This window comes from Heptranchias perlo, chromosome 9 (assembly GCF_035084215.1).
Source record: "Heptranchias perlo isolate sHepPer1 chromosome 9, sHepPer1.hap1, whole genome shotgun sequence".
Classification (NCBI taxonomy): domain Eukaryota; kingdom Metazoa; phylum Chordata; class Chondrichthyes; order Hexanchiformes; family Hexanchidae; genus Heptranchias; species Heptranchias perlo.
In genome coordinates, this window is record NC_090333.1 from 61,010,921 (window position 1) to 61,029,300 (window position 18,380).

An 18,380-nucleotide genomic window follows, 5' to 3' on the forward strand; every position below is an offset into this window, starting at 1 on the left:
AGCAAGTGTCTGTTTAAACCAGTGACATTTGAAGTAGGTCAGTAGGCACTCTTTATCGACAGCTTTGTGCTTAGCTACAATATTTATTTTCCTTTTGCCCCCTTTATTTCCTCCAAAACTATCTTGACCTGCCCACTTCTAAATCCAGTCTGTAATACGCCAAGGGTATAACAGGCAATTTGCAGTCTGTACACATCAGCCCTCTCTCAATCTCTGGTAGGAATAAAAAAACTACTTTCTGCAAAAAAAAATGACGGAACTAGCAAGAACACCAGGGACACTTCAAATTCTTCCAGTTCATTTCCCGGCGGCTGCTGCTGCTGCTGAGACCAGGATGAAATTAATTTTCTGACTGGACAGACTTCTTAGGTCCGTCCTGATTATAACACCTGATCTTCACCCATTTTATGTGCAACCTCCTGTGGGCAGGGAATGTTGGTGTAGCAAGTGCCCACCTGAAGTACGTGGGAGCTTCATTTAAATATTGATCTGGAAGTGGGATTTTTTCCCCAACATTTCCCAACATCCATTTGTAATCACACCCATGTGAAATGGCTGTCCAGAGTTGCTAGGTAATAGTAAGTATACAGAAGGTCATGGAAAAGTCAGCTGCGTTTCCTCCATTTCTTGGCTGTTATTCTTTATTGGTTTTCTGTTGGCACTAAAGGTTCTCATGAGCCTTTGTGCCAATTATTTGAATTTAATTTTGCCTCCAGCATCATTGCTGATACCAATGGGTTTCTCAATAGGAATTTGCCCGTCTGAAGTGTTTGGAAGAGGAGGAGAATCAAAAGAGGAATGTCAGGCAGGTTAGGCTGCATGAGAGGTGCTCTCTACCTACCAGCAGGTACTGAACACCTGCATCTGCAGATTTTTTTTTATTCATTCATGGGATATGGATGTCGCTGGCAAGGCCAGCAATTATTGCCCAACCCTAATTGTCCTTGAGAAGGTGGTGGTGAGCCGCTGCCTTGAAAATTGCCCAGGTGGCGAGCCGCTGCCTTGGACCGCTGCAGTCGGGATGGTGAAGGTACTCTCACCATGTTGTTAGGTAGGGAGATCCAGGATTTTGACCAGGCGACAATGAAGGAACGGCGATATATTTCCAAGTCAGGACGGTGTGTGACTTAGAGGGGAATGTGCTGGTGGTGGCGTTCCTATGCGCCTGCTGCCCTTGTCCTTCTAGGTGGTCGAGATCGCAGGTTTGGGAGGTGCTTTCAAAGAAGCCTTGGCGAGTTGCTGCAGTGAATCCTGTAGATGGTACACACTGCAGCCACTGTGTGCCGGTGGTGAAGGGAGTGAATGTTTAGGGTGGTAGATGGGGTGCCAATCAAGTGGGTTGCTTTATCTTGGATCGTTTGGAGCTTCTTGAGTGTTGTTGGAGCTGCACTCATCCAGGCAAGTGGAGAGTATTCCATCACACTCCTGACTTGTGCTTTGTAGATGGTGGAAAGGCTTTGGGGAGTTAGGAGGTGAGTCATTCGCCACAGAATATCCAGCCTCTGACCTGCTCAAGTTTCTGGTCAATGATGACCCCCAGGATGTTGATGGTGGGGGATTCGGCGATTGTAATACCGTTGAACGTCAAGGGGAGGTGGTTAGATTCTCTCTTGTTGGCGATGGTCATTGCCTGGCACTTGTGTGGCATGAATGTTACTTACCACTTATCAGCCCAAGCCTGGATGTGGTCCAGGTCTTGCTGAATGCGGGCACGGACTGCTTCATTATCTGAGGGTAGATGTTGCGAATGGAACTGAACACTGTGCAATCATCAGCTAACATCCCCATTTCTGAGGGAAGGTCATTGATGAAGCAGCTCAAGATGGTTGGGCCTAGGACACTGCCCTGAGGAACTCCTGCAGCGATGCCCTGGGGCTGAGATGATTGGCCTCCAACAGCCATTACCATCTTCCTTTGTGCTAGGTATGACTCCAGCCAATGGAGAGTTTTCCTCCTGATTCCCATTGACTTCAATTTTACTAGGGCTCCTTGGTACCACACTCGGTCAAATGCTTCCTTGATGTCAAAGGTAGTTAGTCTCACTTTACCTCTGGAATTCAGCTCTTTTGTCCATGTTTGGCATCAGTAAGAAACGTGAATGTCTTCCCAACTGTAATGTTAGATGCTTTCTTAAGACCAGATTCAAAGTAAATATTATTTTTCTTTGTACTTTCAAAGTGAAGGACGTGAATGTATCCACTTTTTGTGCCGAGTTCCCGAATTCTGGTTAGGTGTAGCACAAGTTAGATTCAGGTAATTCTTCCTCTGCATTGCTTCAGCACACCTAAGAAGAGCTCCTTTTCCAGTACCAGTGTGATATTTCCATTTCCTACACTAGCCATCTTTACGGCCTGGTTGAGGGAGATGCTAATCTAATGAGAATTAGTGCTGAAATTTGGGACATTTGTTTTTGGGAGGCTATGGATTCGTGCTCATTCAGAACTGGAGCGAGGCAGTCCAGGTTCTTTTCACTTATATCCAACCACCATCTGAGAGAGAGAGAGAGAGAGAGAGACTTTTCTTCAACATTTGGGGCTGGATTCTGCTCTCGTTCCCTCAGGCACGGGGTTCTAAAGGACTGATTCTATGAATGCACATCACCTGCGAGGAGTCTCTCCTGCCAGCCTCACTTAATGGAAAATCGTGGCTGTGCTGCGCATAATTTCTTTTTAATTTTACACATTTGTCAAATCAGCCCCTCTGGTCATGTTATTATTTCTTAACTGGATCATTTTTGGAAAATTAAAGAAAAGAATGAAAAATAAGTGGCATCAGAAAGGGACAGCAATCACAACATAATCTTTAAAGCAGTTTTTCAGAAGCAAAGATAAATTCACTCACCTGCCATTAATTGTGGCCGCTCTTTGCCAGTGCCCTATATTATATATTGCAATAAGTGGGGGTGATGGTGAAAGCTGCATTAGCGTATCATTTGGTGTTGGTTTTGGAGCCATTCTATTCTACACCAAAAAATGTGCAGTTGCCTTTATAGCAGTATTGATGACATAAAATGGCCAAAGCATGAGATTATTACTGAAATTACCAGATTTATTTTTTCTGTTTTGAGTGTCCATTCACACCGTGGAATGAAAATTTACTAAGAATCCTTTGGCACTTTCTCCCCCTCAAAAGAACACAGTGGGGAAGAAGAGAAAAAGATTAGGGTGAAGTCTTCTCTGAGCAGAAAGGATCAATCTGTGACAAAATGTGGATTTTTGCCCGTGTTGAATTTTTAACTTGTATTTTTTATTGCTGAAAACAGCAAGTGAGGGGTTAAAACCCTCAGTCACACAGCATATTTCTCAATGAGCTCAGAGACCAGACAGACTGGCTACGGTAAACTTCACAAGGTGCTCAGTGTTAAGGAAAACAAATTAGGGAGTCTAAGGTTCTATTTGTACCAAAAAAAAGCAGTAAAATAGTGACTTCATACCAGGGGCCAAGTAAGGTTTAATTGTCTAACATAATTCGGTCCACTAGAATGTATTAGACATACCACTGTGTATTGTGCAATGAGGAAAATCTCTTGGAATGCTCGTGTGGTCCTGAAAATCTCTTACAGTACTGTCAGATGTGTGTGTGTGGGGGTGGGCTTTGTTTGTCAGCTGTGGCGCTTTCTTGCAAGAAATTAATACTGAATCAAAGTGTTTCTAAAGCACCTGTTGACTTATGTACATGATACTGTTTCCGTTCTTCTGCTAAATTGGCTCCCAAGGTTAATTCTGCAAAGAAATATTTGGTTTACCATGCTGCACTCCTGACTGGAGAATACCAACAAACTCCCTACAGGGTAATTAAGTGAAATTCAACTGGTACCTGAATTTATGTCTGTTGTTAGTTGTACTAGATGTTCATGCGTGTAATACGTTATATTCAAGCTCCTGCAAACAGATAGTGGAAGCAAAGCAAATTTACAGGCAATAAATTTTTATGTGTTCTTGTTGCTGAATCAGTTTTCATTTATTGTTACGATTTTGTAATAATTGAAAATGGTAACGTAAACTTTTTCAGTAGATTTGTAACACCCAGGATCAATACTGCAATAAAATATGAATTTCACTGGAATATTTAAATTGCCACTGGCCGCCTGAAAATCAGCACGTCTGTGCTTTGATGTTGGAACATCAGTGCTGCAGCAACCAGCTTGACCCATCATAATTCATTCACACGCAGACAGCGGCAGTCGACTTGCGTTTTTAAAAGGGCTTTAGTTCCTAAGTTTCTGCAATTGGTGAAACTTTCTGGCTCAGTCAGCAGCAGCCCATCTCAAAGTCCACTCATGATGGCTGTTGAAGCATAATCCAAACTGCAGTCGATGCTGTATTTGCTGCAGTTTGAAGATTTTTTTCTTTTTGCTGTCACAAGAACATAAGAAATAGGAGCAGGAGTAGGCCACGTGGCCCCTCAAGCCTGCTCTGCCGTTCAATCAGATCATGGCTAATCTTCCAACTCAACTACACTTTCCCACCCTATTCCCTTATGCCTTAATTCCCTTGGTGTCCAAAAATCCATCGATCTCAGTCTTGAATACACTCAATGAGCACCCACAGCCCTCTGGGGTAGAGAATTCCAAAGATTCACAACCCTCTGAGTGAAGACATTTTTCCTCATCTCGGTCCCAAATGGCCGACCCCTTATCCTGAGACTATGACCCCTAGTTTTAGATTCTCCAGCCAGGGGAAACAGCCTCTCAGCATCTACCCTGTCTAACCCTCTAAGAATTGTATACATTTCAATGAAATCACCTCTCATTCTTCTAAACTCCAGAGAATATAGGCCCATTTCTACTCAATCTCTCCTCATTGGACAACCCTCTCATCCCAGAAATCAATCTAGTGAATCTTCAGTGCACCCCCTCTAAGGTAAATAAGATCTATGAAAACCCTCTCTTTCTCCCCCTACACGTATTCGCATCTCTCCGAGCTGAGAGAGTTGGTGATTGGACTGCTCCTGCGCTACCGCTTATGCAGTTCTTCAGCTGGCTGTTTGGCGGTGAGTGAACCGCAGTCTGGCAGTGGACGTCACTCTACTCGTTTAATCCTGGTCATTGTTGGAAGACCTCTGGCTTCTGCTCAGTGTCTCCTCTCATTGATGAGGCTGAGATGGGAACCTAAGAGCAGGGGGAAATCAAACCCACAGTCGCTTTCCTGTGTGGCAATCTCCATTAGTGCTGCTCTACTACGATGCAGTTTTATATACTTTCATTGAAGTTTCAAAAATGGAATGGGACAGGAATAACTGGCGACAACATAATCATCACACTCCAATGGCCGGGCAGTATTGCAAATTTGGTAAAATACGTGCAAGACATTTCTGGACAGCGACTCTTTAACTGTGGCTCTGTTGAACAATGAGGGGTTCCCACTTTTTGATCCATTCATGTGCAGCTACCTGAGAGTGGATAGATGTTTCATTACACAACATTTTTTTTGTATCTGATGAACTCAGATGTAAATGTTCAAATGCACCACTTTTGATGCAAAGGGTACCACAATACTGGGAATATCCCAAAATAAATCAAGGAAAGTAAGAGCTATAATTCATCAGTTGGTTCTGGTTAATAAGTAAAATTCTTATTTCTCAAAGGAAAAACCATAAGCTCAGAGATCAAACAGACAGGCTACTGTAGGTTTCACAAGGTGCACAGTGCAAATGAAAAGAAAATATGGAATCTAAGATGCTAATTGTACCAAAAAGAGCAATAAGATAGTGACTTTTAAAAAAATTCGTTCATGGGATGTGGGCGTCGCTGGCGGGGCCAGCATTTATTGCCCATCCCTAATTGCCTTTGAGAAGGTGGTGGTGAACCGCCTTCTTGAACCGCTGCAGTCCGTGTGGTGAAGGTTCTCCCACAGTGCTGTTAGGAAGGGAGTTCCAGGATTTTGACCCAGCAACGATGAAGGAACGGCGATATATTTCCAAGTCGGGATGGTGTGTGACTTGGAGGGGAACGTGCAGGTGGTGTTGTTCCTATGTACCTGCTGCTCTTGTCCTTCTAGGTGGTAGAGATTGCGGGTTTGGGAGGCTGTCGAAGAAGCCTTGGCGAGTTGCTGCAGTGCATCCTGTGGATGGTGCACACTGCAGCCACAGTGCGCCGGTGGTGAAGCGAGTGAATGTTTAGGGTGGTGGATGGGGTGCCAATCAAGCAGGCTGCTTTGTTCTGGATGGTGTCGAGCTTCTTGAGTGTTGTTGGAGCTGCACTCATCCAGGCAAGTGGAGAGTATTCCATCACACTCCTGACTTGTGCCTTGTAGATGGTGGAAAGGCTTTGGGGAGTCAGGAGGTGAGTCACTTGCCACAGAATACCCAGCCTCTGACCTGCTCTTGTAGCCACAGTATTTATATGGCTGGTCCAGTTAAGTTTCTGGTCAATGGTGACCCCCAGGATGTTGATGGTGGGGGATTCGGCGATGATAATGCCGTTGAATGTCAAGGGGAGGTGGTTAGACTCTCTCTTGTTGGAGATGGTCATTGCCTGGCACTTGTCTGCCACGAATATTACTTGCTACTTACGAGCCCAAGCCTGGATGTTGTCCAGGTCTTGCTGCATGCGGGCACGGACTGCTTCATTATCTGAGGGGTTGCGAATGGAACAGAACACTGTGCAATCATCAGCGAACATCCCCATTTCTGACTTTATGATGGAGGGAAGGTCATTGATGAAGCAGCTGAAGATAGTTGCGCCTAGGACACTGCCCTGAGGAACTCCTGCAGCAATGTCCTGGGGCTGAGATGATTGGCGTCCAACAACCACTACCATCTTCCTTTTGTGCTTTGTATGACTCCAGCCACTGGAGAGTTTTCCCCCTGATTCCCATTGACTTCAATTTTGCTAGGGCTCCTTGGTGCCACATTCGGTCAAATGCTGTCTTGATATCAAGGGCAGTCACTCTCATCTCACCTCTGGAATTCAGCTCTTTTGTCCATGTTTGGACCAAGGCTGTAATGAGGTCTGGAGCCGAGTGGTCCTGGCGGAACCCAAACTGAGCATCGGTGAGCAGGTTATTGGTGAGTAAGTGCCGCTTGATAGCACTGTCGATGACACCTTCCATCACTTTGCTGATGATTGAGTACCAGGGCAAGTAAGGTTCAATTGTCTAATATTTTTCGGTCCATTGGAATGTATTAGACATACCAACTGTGTATTATGCAATGAGGAAAATCTCTTTTACATAGAGTTATATTGTAACTACTCCTTGTGGTAGCGAGTTCCACATTCTGACCACTCTCTGGGTAAAGAAATTTCTCCTGAACTCCCTATTGAGTTTATTAGTGACTATCTTATATTTATGGCACCTAGTTCTGGTCTCCCCCACAAGTGGAAACATCTTCTCTACATCTACTCTATCAAACCCTTTCATAATCTTAAAGAACTCTATGAGGTCACCCCTCAGTCTTCTCTTTTCTAGAGAAAAGAACCCCAACCTGTTCAATCTTTCCTGATCTGTATAACCTCTCAGTTCTAGTAAATCTTTTTTGTACCTTCTCCAGTGCCTCTATATCCTTTTTATAATATGGAGACCAGAAATGCTCACAGTACTCCCAAGTGTGGTCTAACCAAGATTCTTTACAAGTTTAACATAACTTCTCTGCTTTTCAATTCTATCCCTCTAGAAATGAACCACAGTGCTTGGTTTGCTGTTTTTATGGCCTTATTAACCTGCGTTGCTACTTTTAGTGATTTGTGTATCTGTATTCCCAGATCCCTCTGCTCTTCTACCCCATTTAGACTCTTATTATCCAAGGAGTACGTGGCCCCCTTATTCTTCCTACCAAAATGCACCACCTCACACTTGTCTATATTGAAATTCATTTGCCAATTACACACCCATTCTGCAAGTTTATTAATGTCTTCTTGTATTTTGTCATGTGGTCCTGAATATCTCTTACAGTATTGTCAGACGTGTGTGTGTGGGGATGGGTTTTGTTTGTCAGCTGTGGTGCTTTCTTGCAAGAAATTAATGTTGAATGGTGATCTATGGTTTGCAGATGGGAACTATGGGAATTTATCACATCAAATTTATTTATAGCTTATTTGTAGAGTGAAAAATTTGGTCAGTAAATGGCCATCCTGACCTAGCCAAGGCTGGTTCACAGCAGCCTTGTGCTTCAGAAAGCAAAAAAAAATATTGTGGGTTTACAAACAAATCGATACAGGTGCATAAATCATAAAACAAAAAGTAAATTAAAATTTACTTAATTGAAAAATCTCCAATTAATGATCACAAACACACACACAATCGCAAGGTGCTAAAGGTTGCAAAAGCAATAACTAGACCAGTAATTGATTCCCAGGGATGATTAATCAGCTCCCTCTAATCACTACATCTCTTAATGTATGAAGACATGTATGTTTCAAAGCAGCAAGTCAGCAACTGTAACGGTTCTGGGAGACTACTCACTTCCCAATACCTGCCACCAGATGGCAGCATGACCTTCATTGTTTGGCTCTAGTCTTTATAAACCTTGAGGTTTCACAAGAGATCAGGTTACAGCTTTTATTTTGGGAGTTTTGACTTGCAACAGATTTTTTTTCTTCTTTCGGAAATTTTTTGAGATGGAAGTGATGGGAGTGGGGAATAGATTGGCAAAATAACAAGACCAGCAACTAAATGGTTACTCACATTCCTGTCAGCGATGTTGATTTAGGAACATGGGCTAATGCTTCTGTTAAAATAGCGGGGAGAGTTATTTAGTACAAGCGCATCAAGCATTTGTAAGATAACATTGGAGAAGTAATTTCTACCCTGTAGTGTGCATTGCATTTAGGGAGGGATTACACTGCAAAGCCGAAATAAATTAATATAAAATTCAGGTGCATTCATTCCGGCTGTTAATCATCTGTGGGTTCTTACCAATATGACTAATAATTTATTGTAGAACTCAGCTGTTCAGTAGTAAAAATTGAGACTTTGAACAATAAAACAATTTATTTGCAAGCTTTAGTGGAATCATCTAGTGAGTGGCTGTGACCTTCCTAATTGTTACAGAACCCATTATCAGCACTGCATGGATAGTGGATGTTTTGTAGGGGATAATGGATACCTACAGATGAATTACTACAAAGCAGTAATCCAGTCGAGGGCAGATTCTGATTGCTCTCTGGAACACCCAGATTGGATTACTGAACTTCATTCCACTTAGACAGATCTGTTAACATTTACTCAAGAAGGGTTTCTTGCTATTATGGTGTTTCATTTCTCTGTTGCCTGAAGTTGAAAGTATTGCTGTGTGAGATTGGATAACTGGGCAAGACTGGCAATATTACTCTTTTTTTTCCAGGATACTCACTGCCTATAATATATTCCAATGCAATATTTGGGGATTATATAATTGCTTTGTTTATTTTCCTTCTGCCTCTATTTGGATTTTTGTATTTGCTTTTGATCCATTTTCAGTCGAGGATTCTAAAATGTTTTTACTCCAAGTTGTCAGTCCATTCCTTTAGAGCTTATTAAATAACAACTGGAAAAATTACTTAAGCTTTAAGTGAAATATAAGCTTGTAGTTTATATATTTTACGAATTTGCTTGCTGTGTACATGAAAAGGAGAAATATGGCAATGAGCTTATACAGTTCTTTTAACCTTTTCCTGCTAGAAATCCCATTTATTTCAACATGTGTTTCTGGCTGATTTGGTGGGACATGGTTAATATGAATCACAGACTTTTCTCGAATCTGCCTGCGAATTCCACAGAACTACAATCCCTGATATGACAGAGGTATATCATTGCTGAACAGTGCAAGGACTGTAATGGCCATGGTTAATGTGTTTTTGTTTTCAAAACTACATACGAAGAATATATTGAAGACACTGGGAATGTTACATGAGCCAATAATTCCTCATGTTAAATTGAAAGTATTTAAAATGGATGCATTTTTGTCCTTTCTCAAGTGGGTTATGCCAGAAAGAGACTGCTGGTTTATGTATTTTACATTTGTAGTTGTGTTTCTAATGGATTTGAGCATCTAATGTAACTTCCAGGTGCCTGAATTTTGAGAAATTATTACATACCATTTAGTAACTTTGACATCGACTGATAGTTCTTTTGTTCAGAGTGTGGATTCCATCAAACTAATAATTAGAGGTATTGAGCTCTGAAACAGGATTGCCGTTTAGGTTGAAAGCAAATTTTAAAATCTCTTGTTTTGTCAATAGCAGGAATGATTTTATTGGTGAATGTCAGATAATCCAACAAACATCATCACTCAGTTGATCTGACCCTCGTTGTTTAGTTGAAACTCTGTATTTCCCCACTGTGGAACTATATTGGAACTTCTGGATATTGCAAATTGGTAGCACTGTGCAATTGATTCCACTTAAATAATCCTAATGATTGACTTTTTTTTGGCACGGGGCATTCTGAAGTTTTGGAATCAGTTTCAGATGGGGTGCAGCTGAATTTTACTCCCAGCCTTCAGGCTTTCTAAATTGCTTTGCTCATTGTTGATACAGCTTAGATCATTGTAAGCTTGGAAGTTTTAATCATTTCAAGCCAAAGTGTCAAAAAATGTTTTTAATCCTAGCTTTTTACTTTTTAAAAAGGAAATAGAAGAAGCAGATACAAGATCATTTGATATCGCCAATCACTGCATTCATTTTTATTGATGAAATATTTCTGCTTGTATTTCCCCCAGCTGCAGGTAACTGTTTACTGAATACACTACTCTGACCGTATCTTGGTAAATGCTGAATACTCGACACCAACTGTAACTTGCTATACGCTAAATACACTACTCCAACTGTATCTTGCGAAACGCTGAATACACTACTCTGACCATACCTTGGTATATGCTGAATACTCTACTCCAACCATATCTTGCCATACGCTAAATACTCTACTCCAACCGTATCTTGCCATACGCTGAATACTCTACTCTGACCGTATCTTGGTATACGCTGAATACTCTACTCCAACCGTATCTTGCGATACGCTGAATACTCTACTCCAACCGTATCTTGCGATACGCTGAATACTCTACTCCAACCGTATCTTGCGATATGCTGAATTCTCTACTCCAACCGTATCTTGCAAAACGCTGAATACTCTACTCCAACCGTATCTTGCCATACGCTGAATACTCGACACCAACCGTATCTTGCTAAACGCTGAATACTCTACTCCAACCGTATCTTGCCATACGCTGAATACTCGACACCAACCGTATCTTGCTAAACGCTGAATACTCTACTCCAACCGTATCTTGCAAAACGCTGAATACTCTACTCCAACCGTATCTTGCGATATGCTGAATTCTCTACTCCAACCGTATCTTGCAAAACGCTGAATACTCTACTCCAACCGTATCTTGCCATACGCTGAATACTCGACACCAACCGTATCTTGCTAAACACTGAATACTCTACTCCAACCGTATCTTGCAAAATGCTGAATACTCTACTCCAACCGTATCTTGCCATACGCTGAATACTCTACTCCAACCGTATCTTGCTAAACACTGAATACTCTACTCCAACCGTATCTTGCTATATGCTGAATACTCTACTCCAACCGTATCTTCCAAAACGCTGAATACTCTACTCCAACCGTATCTTGCTATACGCTGAATACTCTACTCCAACCGTATCTTGCTATATGCTGAATTCTCGACTCCAACCGTATCTTGCAAAACGCTGAATACTCTACTCCAACCGTATCTTGCCATACGCTGAATACTCTACTCCAACCGTATCTTGCTATACGCTGAATACTCGACTCCAACCGTATCTTGCTATACGCTGAATACTCTACTCCAACCGTATCTTGCTATACGCTGAATACTCTACTCCAACCGTATCTTGCGATACGCTGAATACTCTACTCCAACCGTATCTTGCAAAACGCTGAATACTCTACTCCAACCGTATCTTGCCATACGCTGAATACTCGACACCAACCGTATCTTGCCAAACACTGAATACTCCACTCCAACCGTATCTTGCAAAATGCTGAATACTCTACTCCAACCGTATCTTGCCATACGCTGAATACTCTACTCCAACCGTATCTTGCAAAACGCTGAATACTCTACTCCAACCGTATCTTGCTATACGCTGAATACTCTACTCCAACCGTATCTTGCTATATGCTGAATTCTCTACTCCAACCGTATCTTGCTATACGCTGAATACTCTACTCCAACCGTATCTTGCTATATGCTGAATTCTCTACTCCAACCGTATCTTGCAAAACGCTGAATACTCTACTCCAACCGTATCTTGCTATATGCTGAATTCTCTACTCCAACAGTATCTTGCTATACACTGAATACTCTACTCCAACCGTATCTTGCTATACGCTGAATACTCTACTCCAACCGTATCTTGCTATACGCTGAATACTCTACTCCAACCGTATCTTGCTATACGCTGAATACTCTACTCCAACCGTATCTTGCGATACGCTGAATACTCTACTCCAACCGTATCTTGGAAAACGCTGAATACTCTACTCCAACCGTATCTTGCGATATGCTGAATTCTCTACTCCAACCGTATCTTGCAATACGCTGAATACTCTACTCCAACCGTATCTTGCTATACGCTGAATACTCGACTCCAACCGTATCTTGCTATATGCTGAATTCTCTACTCCAACCGTATCTTGCAAAACGCTGAATACTCTACTCCAACCGTATCTTGCTATATGCTGAATTCTCTACTCCAACCGTATCTTGCTATACACTGAATACTCTACTCCAACCGTATCTTGCTATACGCTGAATAATCTACTCCAACCGTATCTTGCTATACGCTGAATTCTCTACTCCAACCGTATCTTGCAAAACGCTGAATACTCTACTCCAACCGTATCTTGCAAAACGCTGAATACTCTACTCCAACCGTATCTTGCAAAACGCTGAATACTCTACTCCAACCGTATCTTGCAAAACGCTGAATACTCCACTCCAACCGTATCTTGCAAAACGCTGAATACTCTACTCCAACCGTATCTTGCTAGACGCTGAATACTCTACTCCAACCGTATCTTGCTATACGCTGAATACTCTACTCCAACCGTATCTTGCTATACGCTGAATACTCCACTCCAACTGTATCTTGCTATACGCTGAATACTCTACTCCAAACGTATCTTGCTATACGCTGAATACTCTACTCCAACCGTATCTTGCTATACGCTGAATACTCTACTCCAACTGTATCTTGCCATACGCTGAATACTCTACTCCAACCGTATCTTGCTATACGCTGAATACTCTACTCCAACTGTATCTTGCTATACGCTGAATACTCTACTCCAACCGTATCTTGCTATACGCTGAATACTCTACTCCAACCGTATCTTGCTTTCCGCTGAATACTCGACTCCAACCGTATCTTGCCATACGCTGAATACTCGACTCCAACCGTATCTTGCAAGACGCTGAATACTCTACTCCAACCGTATCTTGCTATACGCTGAATACTCTACTCCAACTGTATCTTGCCATACGCTGAATACTCTACTCCAACCGTATCTTGCCATACGCTGAATACTCTACTCCAACCGTATCTTGCTATACGCTGAATACTCTACACCAACCGTATCTTGCCATACGCTGAATACTCTACGCCAACCATATCTTGCTATACGCTGAATACTCTACTCCAACTGTATCTTGCCAAATGCTGAATACTCTACTCCAACCGTATCTTGCGATACGCTGAATACTCTACTCCAACCGGATCTTGCCATACGCTGAATACTCTACTCCAACCGTATCTTGCTGTACGCTGAATACTCTACTCCAACCGTATCTTGCCATACACTGAGTACTCTACTCCAACCGTATCTTGGTATACGCTGAATACTCTACTCCAACCGTATCTTGCTGTACGCTGAATACTCTACTCCAACCGTATCTTGCCATACGCTGAATACTCTACTCCAACCGTATCTTGCCATACGCTGAATACTCTACTCCAACCGTATCTTGCTGTACGCTGAATACTCTACTCCAACCGTATCTTGCTATATGCTGAATACTCTACTCCAACCGTATCTTGCCATACGCTGAATACTCTACTCCAACTGTATCTTGCCATACGCTGAATACTCTACACCAACCGTATCTTGCCATACGCTGAATACTCTACTCCATCCGTATCTTGCCATACGCTGAATACTCTACTCCAACCGTATCTTGCCATACGCTGAATACTCTACTCCAACCGTATCTTGCGATACGCTGAATACTCTACACCAACCGTATCTTGCCATACGCTGAATACTCTACTCCAACCGTATCTTGCCATACGCTGAATACTCTACTCCAACCGTATCTTGCGATACGCTGAATACTCTACACCAACCGTATCTTGCCATACGCTGAATACTCTACTCCAACCGTATCTTGCCATACGCTGAATACTCTACTCCAACCGTATCTTGCCATACGCTGAATACTCTACTCCAACCGTATCTTTCTATACGCTAAATACTCTACTCCAACCGTATCTTGCCATACGCTGAATACTCTACACCAACCGTATCTTGCCATAAGCTGAATACTCTACTCCAACCGTATCTTGCCATAAGCTGAATACTCTACTCCAACCGTATCTTGCCAGACGCTGAATACTCTACTCCAACCGTATCTTGCCATAAGCTGAATACTCTACTCCAACCATATCTTGCGAGACGCTGAATACTCTACTCCAACCGTATCTTGCCATACGCTGAATACTCTACACCAACCGTATCTTGCCATGAGCTGAATACTCTACACCAACCGTATCTTGCCATACGCTGAATACTCTACTCCAACTGTATCTTGCCAGACGCTGAATACTCTACTCCATCCGTATCTTGCCAGACGCTGAATACTCAACTCCAACCGTATCTTGCCATACGCTGAATACTCTACTCCAACCGTATCTTGCCATACGCTGAATACTCTACTCCAACCGTATCTTGCTATACGCTGAATACTCTACTCCAACCGTATCTTGCCATACGCTGAATACTCTACTCCAACCGTATCTTGCAATATGCTGAATACTCTACTCCAACCGTATCTTGCCATACGCTGAATACTCTACTCCAACCGTATCTTGCCATAAGCTGAATACTCTACTCCAACCGTATCTTGCCATACGCTGAATACTCTAATCCAACCGTATCTTGCGAAACGCTGAATACTCTCCTCCAACCGTATCTTGCCATACGCTGAATACTCTACTCCAACCGTATCTTGCCATACGCTGAATACTCTAATCCAACCGTATCTTGCGAAACGCTGAATACTCTACTCCAACCGTATCTTGCCATACGCTGAATACTCTACTCCAACCGTATCTTGCGAAACGCTGAATACTCTACTCCAACCGTATCTTGCCATACGCTGAATACTCGACACCAACCGTATCTTGCCATACGCTGAATACTCTACTCCATCCGTATCTTGCCATACGCTGAATACTCTACACCAACCGTATCTTGCCATACGCTAAATACTCTACTCCAACCGTATCTTGCCATACGCTGAATACTCTACACCAACCGTATCTTGCCATACGCTGAATACTCGACTCCAACCGTATCTTGCCATACGCTAAATACTCTACTCCAACCGTATCTTGCCATACGCTGAATACTCTACACCAACCGTATCTTGCCATACGCTGAATACTCTACTCCAACCGTATCTTGCCATAAGCTGAATACTCTACTCCAACCGTATCTTGCCATAAGCTGAATACTCTACTCCAACCGTATCTTGCGATACGCTGAATACTCTACTCCAACCGTATCTTGCCAGACGCTGAATACTCTACTCCAACCGTATCTTGCCATACGCTGAATACTCTACTCCAACCGTATCTTGCCATACGCTAAATACTCTGCTCCAACCGTATCTTGCCAGACGCTGAATACTCTACTCCAACCGTATCTTGTGATACGCTGAATACTCTACTCCAACCGTATCTTGCCATACGCTGAATACTCTACTCCAACCGTATCTTGCCTTACGCTAAATACTCTACTCCAACCGTATCTTGCCATACGCTGAATACTCTACTCCAACCGTATCTTGCCATACGCTGAATACTCTAATCCAACCGTATCTTGCGATACGCTGAATACTCTACTCCAACCGTATCTTGCGATACGCTGAATACTCTACTCCAACCGTATCTTGCCATACGCTAAATACTCTACTCCAACCGTATCTTGCCAGACGCTGAATACTCTACTCCAACCGTATCTTGCCAGACGCTGAATACTCTACTCCAACCGTATCTTGCCATACGCTGAATACTCTACTCCAACCGTATCTTGCCATACGCTGAATACTCTACTCCAACCGTATCTTGCGATACGCTAAATACTCTACACCAACCGTATCTTGCCATACGCTGAATACTCTACTCCAACCGTATCTTGCCTTAAGCTGAATACTCTACTCCAACCGTATCTTGCCATACGCTGAATACTCTACTCCAACCGTATCTTGCGATACGCTAAATACTCTACTCCAACCGTATCTTGCCATAAGCTGAATACTCTACTCCAACCGTATCTTGCCAGACGCTGAATACTCTACTCCAACCGTATCTTGCCAGACGCTGAATACTCTACTCCAACCGTATCTTGCCATACGCTGAATACTCTACTCCAACCGTATCTTGCCATACGCTGAATACTCTACTCCAACCGTATCTTGCGATACGCTGAATACTCTACTCCAACCGTATCTTGCCATACGCTGAATACTCTACCCCAACCGTATCTTGCCATACGCTGAATACTCTACTCCAACCATATCTTGCCATACGCTGAATACTCTACTCCAACCGTATCTTGCGATACGCTGAATACTCTACTCCAACCGTATCTTGCCATACGCTGATACTCTACACCAACCGTATCTTGCCATACGCTGAATACTCGACACCAACCGTATCTTGCCATACGCTGAATACTCTACTCCAACCGTATCTTGCCATACGCTGAATACTCTACTCCAACCGTATCTTGCCATACGCTAAATACTCTACTCCAACCGTATCTTGCCATACGCTGAATACTCTACTCCAACCGTATCTTGCCATACGCTGAATACTCTACTCCAACCGTATCTTGCGATACGCTGAATACTCTACTCCAACCGTATCTTGCCATACGCTGAATACTCTACTCCAACCGTATCTTGCCATACGCTGAATACTCTACTCCAACCGTATCTTGCCAGACGCTGAATACTCTACTCCAACTGTATCTTGCCATAAGCTGAATACTCTACTCCAACCGTATCTTGCCATAAGCTGAATACTCTACTCCAACCGTATCTTGCCAGACGCTGAATACTCTACTCCAACCATATCTTGCCATACGCTGAATACTCTACTCCAACCGTATCTTGCCGGACGCTGAATACTCTACTCCAACCGTATCTTGCGAATCGCTGAATACTCTCCTCCAACCGTATCTTGCGATATGCTGAATACTCTACTCCAACCGTATCTTGCGATATGCTGAATACTCTACTCCAACCGTATCTTGCCATACGCTAAATACTCTACTCCAACCGTATCTTGCCAGACGCTGAATACTCTACTCCAACCGTATCTTGCCATACGCTGAATACTCTACTCCAACCGTATCTTGCCGGACGCTGAATACTCTACTCCAACCGTATCTTGCCGTACGCTGAATACTCTACTCCAACCGTATCTTGCGAAACGCTGAATACTCTCCTCCAACCGTATCTTGCAATATGCTGAATACTCTACTCCAACCGTATCTTGCTATACACTGAATACTCTACTCCAACCGTATCTTGCCATACGCTGAATACTTTACTCCAACCGTATCTTGCGAAACGCTGAATACTCCACTCCAACCGTATCTTGCCATACGCTGAATACTCTACTCCAACCGTATCTTGCCATACACTGAATACTCTACTCCAACCGTATCTTGCCATACGCTGAATACTCTACACCAACCGTATCTTGCCATACGATGAATACTCCACTCCAACCGTATCTTGCCATACGCTGAATACTCTACTCCAACCGTATCTTGCCATACGCTGAATACTCCACTCCAACCGTATCTTGCCATACGCTGAATACTCTACTCCAACCGTATCTTGCCATACGCTGAATACTCCACTCCAACTGTATCTTGCCAGACGCTGAATACTCTCCTCCAACCGTATCTTGCCATACGCTGAATACTCTACTCCAACCGTATCTTGCCATACACTGAATACTCTACTCCAACCGTATCTTGCCATACGCTGAATACTCTCCTCCAACCGTATCTTGCAATATGCTGAATACTCTCCTCCAACCGTATCTTGCAATATGCTGAATACTCTACTCCAACCGTATCTTGCCATCCGCTGAATACTCTACTCCAACCGTATCT

At 43.0% G+C, this 18,380-nt stretch overlaps 1 protein-coding gene across 1 annotated transcript in view; it reads left to right on the plus strand.

The window, feature by feature from the left end:
• The window catches only part of LOC137324915 (adhesion G-protein coupled receptor D2), a 257,856-nt gene that overhangs the window by 63,406 nt on the left and 176,070 nt on the right, over positions 1-18,380 (plus strand). The window lies entirely within an intron of this gene.